This window comes from Octopus bimaculoides, chromosome 4, assembly GCF_046866305.1.
Source record: "Octopus bimaculoides isolate indiv1 chromosome 4, ASM4686630v1, whole genome shotgun sequence".
NCBI classification, from domain to species: Eukaryota; Metazoa; Mollusca; class Cephalopoda; order Octopoda; family Octopodidae; genus Octopus; species Octopus bimaculoides.
In genome coordinates, this window is record NC_142931.1 from 100,804,139 (window position 1) to 100,820,622 (window position 16,484).

The 16,484-nt window shown below is 37.2% G+C and overlaps 1 protein-coding gene and 1 long non-coding RNA gene across 3 annotated transcripts in view; one reads left to right on the forward strand and one right to left on the reverse strand.

Moving 5' to 3' along the window:
- The window catches only part of LOC128247613 (uncharacterized), a 64,862-nt gene extending 54,228 nt beyond the window's left edge, over nt 1-10,634 (reverse strand). For both annotated transcript variants that reach the window (XR_008263982.2, XM_089351116.1), the window contains exon 1: nt 9,619-10,634. The gene's annotated coding sequence lies outside the window, so the exon portion shown is untranslated. The remainder of the gene's footprint in view (nt 1-9,618) is intronic.
- Nucleotides 10,635-10,646: 12 nt separating this feature from the next.
- On the forward strand, nt 10,647-16,399 carry LOC149136183 (uncharacterized). The gene is made up of 2 exons (XR_016241624.1): nt 10,647-10,776; nt 11,335-16,399. It is a non-coding gene; the product is annotated as an uncharacterized LOC149136183 (long non-coding RNA).
- Nucleotides 16,400-16,484: the final 85 nt, after the last annotated feature.

Consider the following 16,484-nt stretch of genomic DNA (forward strand, 5'->3'; position numbering starts at 1 on the left):
GAACCTATTGGAGGAGATGATAAAGGACTGAGATATCTGCTGCCTTGTTATACTCAAGAATACCTGTTCTCCACAGCAGAAGTCCCCTTGATGAAGAGGATTGGCCTGCAAGATCCCTGTGTTGGTGCCGCATAAAAAGCACTTATACTAATGCCATGTAGAAGCGCTCATATAAATAAATGATAATCAGATGGGGCAATGTCTAGTGAATATGGTGGTTGGGGTATCATTTCCTATTCAGACTGCTCCAGCCATTGGAATGTCATCCTCACTGTATGTGGCTGCACATTATCCTGATGGAAGAATACCTTTCATCTTGAAACCAAAGATGGTCATTTTTCTTTTAGCCCTGACTCATGCTGCTCACAATAGAACTCCTTTGTTATAACTTGGTTTGGTTATAAAATTTCAAAGTGAACTAAACCTTTCATATCCCACCAAACAGATAACAACACCTTACATGAGTGAAGACCTCTTTTAGCCTGGGGTGCCAGCGTTTCTCTTTTCCCTACCCACTGTCTTTGGCACTTGACAGTTTAATAGAGAACCTATTTCTCATCACTAGTCACTATTCGGTCCAAAAAGGTTCATTCGTGAGATGTGACAGCAAAAAGGAGCACACATTCACTCTCTGCACGCAATTAGACCTGATAAGTTTGAGAGGAACCCATTGACCCAATTTGCTGACTTTTCTGATGGCATGCAGGTGTCAATGAATGGTTGAATGACCAAATCCAAGCTTTCCTGCTAGTTCCTCAACAGTTACAATGGGATTTTGTTCCACCAGGGTCTGCAGGATGTCCTCGCCAAGCTCTACAGATCTTCCAGGATGAGGCTCATCTTCTAGGCTGTAGTTTCTGGCAAAGAATTTCTGAAACCACTGTTGACACTGGCTTACACTTATTGTCCGAACCCCATATACTGCGTTAATATGCCTCATACTTTCCATATTGTTGTTGCCTTTATTGAACTCATAGAGCAAAATGTTGTGAATATACTCCTTTGTCACTTTGAAAAACTAATTGTTAAAATCGAACTGCACTCTTCAAAAGATGCACTAAGAATAAGTACAAGGTAAAATTACTACCTACTTTTACAGCAAGTTGATGCAGGTAGTTTATCCCCCAACCCCAGCTTTTATTTCATGCAATTGAGAAACCTACATCATTTATGGATGACCCAATATATATGTGCACACACACATGCATGCACAAACACCAGTGTTGAATGGTGGCAGCTGATGAAGGAAATGTTCTCTATGTGGCCTGTGTTTTTCGGCACTTGTTTATCATTTTGTCTACGTTTTTTTTTTGCAATGTCCTGTACCCAGATATGCATCTATATATACAGGTAGATGTAAGTATGTACATACATGTATGTATATATGCATATATTCATTTATTATTTGTATTATATATATATATATACACACACACACACATATACATGCATAAATATATGGATGTATATGTATATATGTATGTATGTTTATATACATATATATGCACAAGTATATACGTTTTTGTGTGCATATGTGTTCCCAAATGCATTATAACTATAATAGTTATATACATTGTTTCATGTGCATTATTTCTGCCCTCTACAACACCGCATTACATAAACACATGTGCGCACACACACACACACACAGAGTTACATAGACAAACATGCATACATATGCAATCCAACATGGCTAAATGCACAGATTTTTACCCCAAATCTGTCCTAAATTAACAAACCTTTTATCAATGTCTTTCCAACCATGACCATCACATCTTATTCTTGATCACAGTTTACCTATAACCACATTAGTCAATGTGTCTTTCTTTTACAAGTACTGTGTGATTGGTGTGAATCTGGCTACCATTTCTATGAGGTCATCCAAGCATATTGAAGCTTTCTTGATGTATATGTCATATGCACTAGTTGCATATGCAGGCAACTACTTTATCTACTGCAACGTGCACACACACACACACATATACATGCACAATTTCACTATATTAGATATATATATACTAGTTGTATGAGCAGGTAACTGCTGCACCATCTACACTGTGCACTCACTCATATGCACAAATGCACATGCTTTTGCACACACTCACACTTATACATATAGTCATGCATACCCAGCCAGATAAGCATAAATTCACTGTGCTTGTTTGTACATAGACTATTTAAATGTAAAGCTAATAACCAAAACATAAACTACAGTATATCATACACACATGTTACTACATGCACACACACACACACAATCATACAACCACTCAGCTATACAGACCACAGTAACACGCGTACAAGCACACATCCACAAATATAATTTTACTAGCTGCATGTACACTTAACATACTAACTGTATTGCACTATACTGTATACACACATAAACCTGTACACACACACACACGTCCACACACTGAACCATGCATGTACACAGCTTCTGTCTGTCTTTTATCTGTTCACCTTGATTTATATTACTTTTAGTATGGCCACCACTACCTCAGCAGGACGGTGTTGTGAAGGTGGCGTTGGTGTCGTAGGTGAAGTGTGAAGAAGAGAAAGAAAGAGGAGGGAGGTTAATTCAGCAGGTGTTTTCTGAATGAAATGCAAAAGTGTGTTCTCTGATGATTAAAGAGCAACGTACTTTAAACATACACACAAACATGCTTTCTCTCTTCTTCTCCTGTCTCTCTCCTCCTCACTGCTTTTCTCTTTCTATTACTCTCTTGTCTTCTCTTTCCCTCTCTCTCTCTCTCTCTCTCTCTCTCTCTCTTCATATATGTATATATATTTCTGGTTGACAGAGAGAGAGAAAAAAAGAGAATGAAAGAGAGAGCTAGAGAGTATAAAAAAAGGTTGGAAGTGAGTTGATTTGATCTCAGCATTATAAAAGGAGAGAAGATCTACTGACGTATGTTTCTATATTTTGAAACATAGTTATGAGTGGAATCAAGGAAGGATTCTATCTATGGTGGTGTTTGTTTTGAGTGGAATCAGTGGAAGAAGAGTTGCTAGTGATGGTGTTTTACTTGAGTGAGGTTGTGGAGGAACTTCTGTTTGTGGCACTGTTTGACTTGAGTGAATTCAGTTGAGGAATACCTATCTAGTAGTGGTGTTTGATTTGAGTGGAGTTAGTGAAGTAATGTTTGTCAGTGGAGGCACTGGAGTAGAATCTGTGGAGGTTTTCTTTAACTTGAGTGGAGTAACTGGAGAAACATCTGTTTCAGGAACTGTTTGACTTGACTGGAGTTTGTGGAGTAAGGCAGTGTTTGACATGAAGATCATATCATATGAGCAATGCAATGTTGTATATTAACCTTTGAAATTTTGAGTAATGTATTGCTGTAATGTGCAGTGAGTATTGCTTTGCATATTAAGAAGTGCAGTGAATATTGCTTTGCATATTAAGAAATGCAGTGTTGCACTACAGTGTCATACTATGTTAAGCCATAGTGAGCTGTGCAGTACTTTAAACTCCTGTTATGCTGTTTGTAGTGTATTACTGTTTTGTTTATGCGGTTATACATTAATGTTATGTAGTGTAATATAACACTGTAAAATGTAGCATGATATAACATAGTGTAACCCAGTCTGATATTAGTTTCAGATTTTGACACAAGGCTAGCAATTCTGGGGGAGGGGTAAGTCAATTAGATCAAGCCCAATGTTCAACTAGTACTTATTTTATCAACCCCAAAAGATGAAAGGCAAAGTTGACTTCAGTGAAATTTGAAATCAGAACATACAGACATATGAAATGCCACTAAGCATTTCATCCGGTGTGCTTGCCGCTTTTTGCCAGTCTCATATTGTATAGTAAACATAATACAGAAAGTCTGTTGTTTATTAGCTCAGATTAATTGTGATCAAGTAGCCCCTCATGAAAACCATGCCTTTTAGTGATGTACATCCTAATGTTTTTTTTGTCTTGAGATATATCAAGAACTACATTATTGAAGGAGTCTGTTATCTTTGAAAACAGTAGGATATGATTTTAGGGAAATTTGGCAGCTATTTCTAACATGCTGAATGATTAATTCAATTAACTGAGTCAAAAGAATGTGAAGTGATAAGCGTTACATCAAAAGAATAATCTGAATGCTAAAGGGTTAAAGTAGATTTAGTGTTGGGATCAGGAAATTTGGGAAATATAGAGCTTCTCCTATTATGTGTCAAACAGCAAAAGAAGCCCTTGTGTCTAAAATATTCAGGACTTGAAGAAGGACTAACTCTTAGACATTAGTCACACAGTCTCAATATGACTTGATGTTATATGAACCAGTTCTGCAGCATAGGGGTTAAATAAGCTCTGTATTTCAAGAGGAGGCCTATGAGAGTAGGGGACTGGCAGAGTAAACTGTGAATAAACTCAGAGAAGATAATGGGGAACCACTGTTGTATTTCCACGCACCCACAACCAAAAAAAAAAAAAAGAAAAGAAAAACAATCGTGTACCTTGAGACTTAGATACAGAGATTCAAGATTGCTGATGCTTATAAAACAGAAAACAAGGCAATATCAAGTAGAGTAGTTAAGGCAGTGAGCTGGCAGAATCGTTAGCATGCCAGGCAAAATACTTAGTGACATTTTGTTCATCTTTATATTCTGAGTTCAAATTCTACTGAGCTCAACTTCCATCTTTTTCAGTCGATAAAATAAGTGTCAGGGGGCTACTGGGGGTCAATGTAATTACCTTCCCCCAAATTGCTGGCCTTGTGCTAAATTTGAAACCAATATACTCTACAATACTAAGGTGGTGAGCTGGTATGATTGTTAGCATGCTAGGCAAAATGCTTAGTGGTATTTCATCCGTCTTTATGTTCTGAGTTCAAATTCCACCAAGGTCAGTAAAATAAGTACCAGTTTCAGGGTTGATAAAACAAGTACCAGTTGAGTACTGGTACTGGGTTGATGTAATTGACTTACCCACTCCCTCAAAATTGCTGGCCTTGTGCCAAAATTAGAAACCACTGTCAAGTTGAGTAGTATGGCATGAAGTAGTGCAGTGTAATGTAGTGTAGGGTAGAGTTGTATAGTGTAATGTCATATAGAGCAGTGCAGTGTGTTGCTAAGCACTACTACACTGTAAATATCAATCCAGCAAAGAAGCTTGCAGGTGGCCCACAAACTATGCTAAAAACAGCAGCCAATTCCCTCTCATATTTCATACACTCTATTGTGTTTTGAAAGGAGCTTCTAGATAGTAATGAGAGAGACAGGGACAGAGAGAGATAGAGACAGAGAGAGAAACAGATAGACAGAAAGAAGATAGATAAACAGACAGAGTGAGGTGGGAGGAGTAAAGGAAAAAGGTGGAAGCTAAGCTAGTTGGTCATGTCTGTAATATTTTTGATCATAAGTTGAGAGGATTGAGGCTGACCCCGAGATAAACAACAACAACGACAATATTCAGTGTAATACTGCAGTGCTGTACCATGTGGTGCCATAATTATGCACTGTTGTTGTGCAGTGACTGTGCTGTGCATTGGTTGTGCAGCTGTTTATTGATATACCAGCTGTGTGCTGCTGATTCAGTTAACTAACAATCGACCAATCAAATTCAAGCACAGCAGACTGTTTGGAAAACACCACGAAAATTAGGGTGGTGATGTGGGTTCAATTCTCAGCTGAATCACTTCACTTTATATATATATATACATACATACATACATACATATATATATATATATATATATATATATATATATATATATATATATACATACACGTTTGTACTTGTCATTACCATGCACTTATTTCTTTCATAAATAAATTCCTATCTGCTCTCTCTTTCTCTCCCTCTCCTTGTCGTCTCTCTCTTTCTCTTTCAATAATAACAACAGTAACCTCAACAGCAACAACAACAGTAGCCACAAAACAATAACAGCAATGAAAATAACATTAACAACAGCAGCAGCAACCAGGATTTGTTTAAATTTCTGCAATCTTATTTATTTTCATTAAGTCTCGATGTGGGGGGGGGGGACAGAGAGAGAGAGAGAGTGAGGGAGAGAGAAACAGAGAAACAGAGACAGACACACACACACACATGCAGATAGACAAAATACAGACAGATCGAAAGGCCGACAGAGAGAGAGAGAGGAGGGAGTAAAAGAGAAATGTGGAGAGGAAGAGAAGAACAGAGGGAGATGGAGAAAGAGAAAATAAAAGAGAGTGACAGAGTGAAGGAAAAACATAGGAGTAGGGAGGGAGGAAAGGGTGTGAGAAGTATTGAGAATGTGTGGGGAGGAAAAGAGTAGGAGAGAGAGAGAGAGAGAGAGAGAGATACAGTTGGAGTTAGATAGAGAAAGGATAACAAGAGTGGGGAACCGAGACAGAGAGAGACTGACAGACAAATAGACAGACAGACAGACATATATAGCTAGATAGATAGATAGATAGCGAGAGATGTAAGTAGTGAAATTGGTAGATTAAAAGCAAAGGAAAAGGGAGATATTTAAAGGAGAGAGAAGGGGAAAAGAGGAGAGAAAGGAGGAGAGAGAAACAGCAGGAGTGAAAGAGAACACTATAGAGAGAGAAAGGCGAAAAAATGGTGAGATAATGAGGGGATCAAAGAAGCAAAAACCAAGCTCGTTACAGAAAGAATGGAATACGTCAAAGGGAAAGCGAAACATAGCATAAGAGGGAGAAAGAGAGAGAGAGAGAGAAATAAAAAGGAAAACAGAAAGAGAGTGAAAGAGATAAAGAAAGCGAGGGTGTAGCTGTATGCAAGTTTAATGTGTGCTTGTGTGCGCAGTGAAGAATGTTATGATGTGAAAGTCAATCAGAAGCTGTGGTAACAAAGCGTGTCACAAGAACAGTGTTGAGTAGTGAGGTAGGAAGTAGAACGACTCTTGTTTCCAAATGGACTTAAGGGTGAAATGCACATGCACACATACACACATATACACACACAAACAGATTCACACATATACACACTCACACACTGCAGTGCAAGTACCATAGAGATTACATTAAATAACAGCCTTTATATCTACAGCAAGGAAAACTTCACTAGGAAGTGGACTTGGGATAAATGAATTGGATGATATACATACATACATATATATATATATATATATATATATATATATATATATATATATATATATATATATACATAGAGAGAAAGAGAGAGATAATGATTGTGGAATGTAAAATAAAAAGTGAGGTAAACCAGATAGACTGCACATACTGAAGATATTGGACTGTATTTATACATATCTACTGGGTGTATGGAAACCTCATTTACATACATAGATACACACACACACACACATATATATATGAGTGCGTGTGCATGTGTGTGTGTGTGTGCTTTTTCTTTGAGTTTTATTTCAGTTCTTGAGAGTTTTCAAGCCAGTTACTAACAAGGCAATGAAGACTTTTTTAAGTTAAGAGAGTTTCTGGTGTTTGTAAATATGTAGTTGATTTGGTGTGCAGGTTCAACTGTCGATGCATACATCCAAGCATGTGCATCTATTCACATAAGAATCTCAGATGGAGACTTTGTGGAATGTTTGACAAATCTTCACTGTGCCACTAATAGATATATGTATGTACATGTATGTATGTATGTATGTACATGTATGTATGTATGTATGTTCTCTTCTGCTTTTAATTATTTAAATTCTTCATGAGGGGATACAAAGCTTCATTACTAGAATGTAGATAACAAAAGCGATGTTCTGTTCTAAACGTGAGAAAAGTCTTGCATAATTTTACAATTCTACTGATACATATTTGTCATGTGCGAGTTTGGTAATTTCTTTTTCTGAAAACCCTACCTTAACTGGATTGTCACTTAGACATTTACTCATATAATAAAATGCACTGATTATTAATGGTAAAATTGTGAATTTAAAATCTGAATATAGAAGCTGGAGGTTTCAAAGCAGTTGCCCATAGTTATCCTCTTTTGCTTTATTTTCAAAGAGATATTCACATCAGCAGGACAGGTGACCTCTGTGATGGTACATATTTCTTGTCTGTTCCAAACAACAATATCCAACATCTTATATTTATACTTGACAGATGTTTTGATGGGAATATTCCCCCATTATTCCTGGTGTTGATATTTGTGTATATATTCAATGACAGGAGTATTCTCTATAATGGCATTGTATATTGCTTTTGCAACAGTGTCGAGTTGCATTGAGAGTTAGTACTTTGATGACATTTTTGAGCAGGTGCTAATCACATGTGTGATGTCTTCCACAGATGATATACGGCATAATCTACATTTTCAGTTGCATCTTGGAACTCCAATGGCTTCACTGTCTTTTTTGTTTATTAGGAATTTAGTAGCAATTTCCTATTCTTCAGTTGCAAATGCATAGCATTCAAAGTGTGATGTGATGTAGTAGCCACAAGTCCAAGAGAGGTTATGCTTCATGTCAATATTACTGTCGTCTTCAAGTCTTTGGAACCATGCATGGTCTTTGTTGAGCATTTCACATCCAGATCTTCTTGGTATGTTAGTCCACCTGATCTTCTTGAGGTATGTTAGTCCACCTGTTTTGATGTTATCTGGAAGAGTTTGCTTCCAGAGGAGCCTGCTGTCAGCATGTACAATATTGTTCTCTTCATTTTTCAGCACTGAGTTAATGTATTTATTTTTTCTGCTGTTGTGTAGCAAGTGCTGCCTGAGAGAGACTGTACAACACTGAAAGACTGTCTGCACTGACTTCAAGACTTTACCTTCTTCATCTCTTAAGTTAAGTCTGTCACTAGCACCATTTCTATGGAGATTTCCAGTTGATGTCAGTATTTCTAAAAATGAGACATGTCAAATTTCCTGCTTCTTCACCTGATATCACTTCTTGGTGCATCACCCTCCATGTCACAGTTGAACTGAACAGCAGCAATTTTGATACTTCTATTTCCAAGCCTTTTGTGCTCTTTTTCAACTATAACCTAGCAGAACAACTTCAACAAATAAGAATCGGTCATTTCTCCACTCACAGTCTCAGCCGTCTTAACCAACAAAACATGTTTAAACTGAATGAATAAACAACTTGCTGTAATCTCCATTTCACTAAATTACAAGCGCATGTTATTCCCTTCTCTTTTAACTCAGCAACACTTACCCACTTCTGCCACATCTGACACTCAACACTCAACTGATTACACACATGAACATATGTATAATTCATTTCCTACAATCACATTTATATAAACCTTACTTTTATTAATGTTGTAATTTGAAACTTGTAACATTTCCTTGCATGAACAACAGTATATTTTCAAACCAGTATTTTCACAATCTTTGAAAGGACACCTAATGGTTTACTAATTTCAGTTATATTGCCATTAGACCGGAAGAGATCTACACTTCTGGATTTACGTAGAAAATAAAGGACTACAACTATAATTAAATTATTGTTATTATTTATAACCATTCATATTTTCTACACATCCTAATCATAAGTTAATCCAGAAAATATCATTTTACATCATCATTTTGTAAATTCTAGTAACTATTTGCAATCTATTGTTTTTCAAATTTCTGCAATGGTTAACTTATTTTATTCTAAATGATATTGCATTTTATAGTAAAGAATAAAAAGTTTAGAATGGTACAACAATGCACTATAAAACAAAAAATGGACTATATACCTGTTGTAATTTGGTTATCTATAGTCCGATGATATTTCGGAATTACAGTTCCTTCTTCAGATCTTCTTAGATGGAGTCTCTGCTATAAACTGTTTTCCAACGGTTTTCTTTTTTTCGGAAGCGTCTCAGTAGTGGTCTCACAAAGCTTCTTCCGGAATTCCTCATGAGAAGTGTGTGAGGTCGGTTATGTTTCAATCTCGTGTGTGTTGGTACATCTGTGGCGCTGCTTCTAAGTTATGTGTTATACGTGCAGCTTCTCTTTTTTTTTTTGTTATATACAATACATGAGCATGTTATTAAGAATGAACCTACACACATCCAGATGTAGCTAAATAATATATTGATTACCAACTTCCATCCTGTTGTTAATTTGGGGTCCTAGTCTGTGTATGAGTAATGCTTCCTTAATTCTTAAATTACCCAAATTTCTTTCAATGGCCTCAATTATGACTGTTATGCTTTTGTCAGTGTTCCGGCATCTACTACATCACACACACACACACACAAGGGGGTGTTGAAAAGTTCCTGGCTTTAAGGGTATCGTGAAAGGCCAGGCTTAGAAAAACTGAAGAACTGCTGCAATAAGCATGTGAATGTGAGAGGGGAATATGTTGAATAATTAACTTATGAATGCTGCTGTATTTTCTTTTAACCAAAGCCAGGAACTTTTCAGTACTCCTTTGTATATCACACATACACACATTCATACATACATAAGGAAAGACCTTGCAGAGTCAACCCCACTCTCTAAGCAACATATGTATTAGTCAAAACAGAACTAGTTTATATTATTGGATGCAAGCAAAGAGTTTTCATTCTTCTATAGAAATATCCAATAAGAAATATAAAGAAAAAAGCTAGCGGGCTCTCGCTTCCAGCTGTTGAATGGTCATCGACTCTATTGAGTTCATCCACCTCTTGACAGTTTGTTTTGTTTTTCATCCTGCAGGATGTCCAACGACAAACCACTTCCTTATCAAGCAAGCTTAAGTAGGTCGCTAGTTTAGTGGTCGACAGCCCGACCAAGCGACAGGTTGTACTGGGTGAATGTTACCAATAACACGAAGGGTCTTCTGTCAGCTTTTCAATCAAGAAGAATTCGAAATCTACCGCTGGATTTTGAAAGATATGCTTAACTGCATCGTTGCTTACAAATACGTGAGTCCAGGTTTTGATATCGAGTGGAACAAAAGGGTTAATCGACTGCAGTCTCGTTTATAAATGGAGGTAACTCTGCCGTGTAATTTCGCAGATAACATGTAATTTCGTAGCCAATGTCATTTGACCAGGCAGTTTAAGTGCCAGACTATATAGCAATTCTGCCGGGAAGTTACCTAGACCTTCCTTAACAGTGGTATGTAAACCTTGTAACGCAGTTGGCGGGGCTTCTAACCATCTAGCCAAATCGGAATGTACTTGTAAAGCTGTTGATGAAAACGTTCTAACATCAGAGGTGAAGCCAGGTTCTAAAGTTAGGAAGAATGAGCACATAAAAAAAGAGGCACCGCGACACATACCAGTTTTTAACTCATTTCTTTTATATTATGCGAAATATTTCATTAGTTGTAATATACGCAATTTTATTCTACATTAATTAATTTCATTATGTATGAAACTTATAACTACTGATATAAGTGTGACGTGAAAAAGATGAAACTACTCGGGATCGTCCAGTGTCAAGAGGTTATAATGTTAGGATTTGTTTTGGTTTTTCAGATGTCAGCAGACACTAACACAGGAGACTGAGCAGATAGTTAAAAAAAAAAAAAAAACACAGGAAGTTGGTCAAATAAAATAATGACTCCACGGCCATGTGGTCGACAAAAATAGATTTGACTTTTATTGCACAAGTGACCTAAACAGTTTTTAAAAACTGTTGAAAAGACGCCAATTTCGAAAAATGTTCTTGAGAGAACCGTCTCTCCCCTTGCTCCCCTATTAGCTATACCACTGTCTATCATTCCGTTATACTTGGGTTGATCAGCGGTATTGCGAATTCGATGTGTACCTAGCAAGTCAGATAGGTTGGCGAAAAGATTTGATTTGAATTGACGACTTCTTTTGGTTGTTATTGTCATAGAAGTACCAAAACGTGAAAGCCATTCGACCATTAGGGCTTTGTAACTGCAAAGAATGAAATGTCTCTAATCGTTATGGCTTCAGATCATCTAGAAAAACGGTCTATACAGGTCAATGCATATGTCAACGGTTTATGATCAGAATAACTGGTGAAGGTTTCTCCTTTTAAGAAATGTCGAAAAATGTTTCAAGATAAATAAGTGACCAATAATTCTATGCGGAAAGTACTATACCTCGTTTCTGCTGGTTTGAAACGCTTGTAAAAAAAGGGTAAGAAGTTTGCCAAGCATCTCGAACAAACTGTGGCAGTACCCCCTCCGATTCCAACATCAGATGCATCTGCTATCACTGGTAAAGGAGCGTTTGGTATCGAGTGGGCTTATAGTGTAACTTCTGTAAACTTTTTTTTCTTCTTTTTGTTTTTGATATAATCAAAAGATTACAATCCAGCTGGATTTAGAGAAATAGTTCCTTTTTTTCTTTTAAGATTACGTAACAACTTTGTTAGTAGAAATATGGTCTCTGTACAGTGCTGCATAAATCTTCTATTGAAGTTAATGAGACCAAGAAATTCTCGCATCTTCTTTAGCAATGCAGATATTTGTAATGGCATCTATTTCTTCCGTTAACGGACGAATTCCGTCTTTATTAGAAATATGTCCCAAACACGCTATAGAAGAAACGCCAAAAAGACATTTATAGGGGTTAATTACAACACTGAACAATCTAATAACAATCTAATAAAATAATAACAATCTAATAAAAAGTTGTTCTAAGTGTTCTTCGTGTTGCTCCCACGTAGGACTAGCAATCAACAAGTCGTTCATATATTGAATATCGAGGGAATTGCTGCTGGGCGAGCTTATCTGTTAAAACCTGAATTTTATCTTCTGTTGTCTTAATAAAATATTGCCAACTCAGAAAAAATAGAAGAGACGAAGGTAGGGGGGATAAGCTTCTACATTACCAATATTTGAAGAGGAAATATTCATAATAAAATCTACCAAGTCGATCAATTGGGTGGTCGAGCTCTGCTATCTCTTAGGCGTTAAAATGGCTTGCACGTTTGAAGGGAGGCACAAGAAAAAGTATCGCAACATTGACTCTTCAAATGGATTACCCTCCACTAATTCTCTCATTCTTCTCAACAGTTGAAAAAGTTTCTTATCCCCTAAAACCTCTTTGTGAAAGAGTGGGTGAAGACATTACTGTTTGGACGTGGAAGTATGTCGCAAAATTTCTGCTTTCATACTTTGATAGGATGTAGAGTCGGGATGGTTGGTAATCGATCTTTGACTTCACTGCTTAAGGCAGGAAGCAAAACACTGACTAAAAGGTGAAACTGACGCGTGTCCGAAGAAATTTTATTTGCTGCGAAATTGACTTCGAGTCGAAAAAACTAAAGGGAAGGACCTTCAGTATATGGAGGTGACGTGAAGAACAAAGCAGCTTGAATAGCTAAGCTATCACTATTTACAGAAGAAAAGAACGAGGCAGGTGAATTCGCCATTCTTTTTGAACGGAAATTATTTGGAATCACACTAAAGAAAGGATATGAAAATACCAGCTGTTAAGCGAACTCAGGAAGGTTCTGAATCAACTTCCGCTCCGGAATCACTTTTGAGACAAGAGACTTTCGTCTGTGTTGAAGGGTATACCCAAAATATGAACTTAATATAACAAACAGTATTCTCAACATCATAACTTGCAGAGGCAGGGGTTGCGATGGTAAAAATTGTATATGTGACGGCGTCTGAACCCTTTAATCTTTTCTTCCCGTCGTGGTGAGTTTATATTTACGTATTTAATGAGTATGGTTTGTTTTAACGGCTTTTGCTGGCTATTTCTGAGTCGAATATCATCAAATGTGGAAGAGATGAACATCGGTTGTCACCAATTGTCGGAATGTTGTTGGCAGGCTGCGTCATCCGTTCTCACGAATATATTACGGTGCTTCCTCCATGCTGCTGTGGTAGCTGGTTGAGTTAATGAATGAAAAATATGCTTCTTGGCCGCATGAAGAAGTAACTGAACAACAACTGCGAACATTTAACAAAAGAATTTATTGTCGCACATAAAAACAAACTGCGTTGGCCTTTTATTATTATTATATTGCTTTGCAAAACAGAATTTGGAAGGCTTGTAAAAGCGGTATCAAATTCAATAGCTTTTGTAAGTGACAGTAATTACTTCGAAAACAAGGCTGTTTGATCAAAAGGTCGATTTACCCAATGTATGATACTGTAGAAAATACCAATTTTAAAAACTTCCCAGTCACATCAGAATGCACCTGTAAATATGTAATGTGCTGCTCAATCAGACTTCGTAACTGTTCAATCAGACATACAGTTGTTTGTAGAAAAAAAAATGGATGTGTAAAGATATCAACAATAATTTAATTATGATGACTGTTTCCTTTTATCTTCTACATAACACGGAAAGTATGGTCCTAGTGCCACAAATAATTTTAATAAAAAAAGTGCATGTAGTTCAACAGATTGTGAACGTATTAGTTTGGAAATGATCAATCCCTTTGGAAAAATAGCAAGTTTTTAATCATTGGTAAAAGTAGGATGCACATAAATATGTTGGAAACATTTATTCGTGTTTTTAAAACCAGTTGAATGTTATATATGGTGCAAACAAGTATATTAATATATATTTCAAAGGACCGAGTACAATGGAAAAAACTCTCGGCCTTTGAGTAACTTTTGAAAGTTTTCTTCCGGTTAATATACGTATGTATGTATGTATGCATGCATGCATGCATGCATATATGTATGAATGTATATATGTATGTGCATGCATACATATATACTACATACATACGCACTCATACAAAGGGGGAGAGGGAGAGAAAACGAGAGAGAATTAGATATAAATATAGATTTCCACACCCATTCAAATGTGTGTGACATGTGCGTGTCTGTACAGATACATACATACACACATACATACATATACACACTCTATGCATATATATGTGTGTGCATGTATATATATGTGTGTGTGTGTATACACATACTGTGTGTGTATACACACACATATGTATACACACAAACAAACACACACACATATATAACACTATTTTGGGAGAGTCATTCTGCAGATAAAAAAAAAACACACTATTATAATTCTGTTAATTGATTTTACAAAGTCTTTAATTACACATCTGTAACGTTTTCACGCAGGGAACTTTGCACTGAACTGATTGAAAAGGTTACATATGTGTAAAGAATCGCTTGACTAACTACTTAAATGTTAAATGTCTGCATGATCAGAGCTGACCTAGGGTTACATAACAACAACAACGACAGTATTCACTTGTAGCATCTTCACTCTTAACATTATCACAATCAACACCAATACCTGCTCACATTCGCCAATATTCATCTACTTCTTCTTACCACCACTTTTATTAACACTTATCAACATTCTCCGACACTCTTCTATCCAACCACCACCACCACCACCATTACCGGCGACGAAATTATTATCTCTAGCAAAAACAACACCGCCATCACTATCACCACTACCCCAACAATAGTAGCTAACACCAATACCACCACCAATAACAACAAAAGCAACAACAAATCAACACTAACACCAAAATCAGCTCCACCTCCGCCAACAACACGAGTGCCAACACTACCACGACCATCATTACCCACCACCACCACCAACAACAACAACAACACTCATAGTCTTGGAGTCGTTAAGAATGATTGATTAACGCTTGGATTGCAAGAATCGATCAATCCCAGTCATGAAGGAAGACTGGCATTAATTTCATGGGAAGGACGGACTATGGTGAAGACAACAGCTGTGTGACAAAAGTAGAGGGAAGAGATATACAGAGATATATCGACAAAGAGAGAGAGAGAGAGAGAAACACAGACAAACAAGTAGAGAAATACAGATCCGAGAAGGATGTGGTGGTGGGCACTTAGAGCTAGTCAAAGATTTACGAGGTGCAGAAGAAAGAAAGCAGACAGACAGACAGATAGATAAATAGATAGATAGATAGATAGGCGGGCAGGCTAAAAGACAGATAGGCAGACTGACAGAGACAGACAGATTATTGCAAAGTACATGTAGGTACCTCTATGTGTGTGTGTGAGAGAGAGAGTGTGTGTGTGTGTGTGTGAGTGTGTGTGTGTGTGTGTGTGTGTGTGTGTGTGTGTCAGTGAATAAAAAGATAGATTTAAAGCAAATGTGAAAGATGCAATCCGAGACGGTTATATGAGAGTGTGACATGTCTCTTTCCTTCTCCCCCCTCTCTCTCTCATACACACACACATACACATATACATATTCAGACGCTGGCGTGGCTCTGTAAATCAGTTCGCTTCATAACCACATGGCTCCAGGTTCAATTCCAATGCGTGTCGCCTTGGGTGAGTTAATTCTGCCGTAGATTCGGGTTGGCTAATATTTGACGGGTTTCACAGAAGGATATTGTACGGATACCAATCATTATATACATACCTAAGTATATAAAGATGAACACACATACACACGCGCGCGGGCACACACACGTCTATGTTCCACAAAGCAACAACTGAATCTGTCATAATTCCTAAGATAGATATTGGTTTAAAATTTTGACACAAGGCCAGCAAGATTGGAGCGAGAGGGGAGACTCCAGTGTTCAACTGGTACTTGTTTTATCGATGAAAGGTAAAGTCGACCACGGTGGAATTTGAACTCAGAACGTTAAGCCGGGCGAAATGCTACTAAGTATTTTGCCCGGCATGCTAAAGATTTTGCCAGCTCGTTGCCTTAAC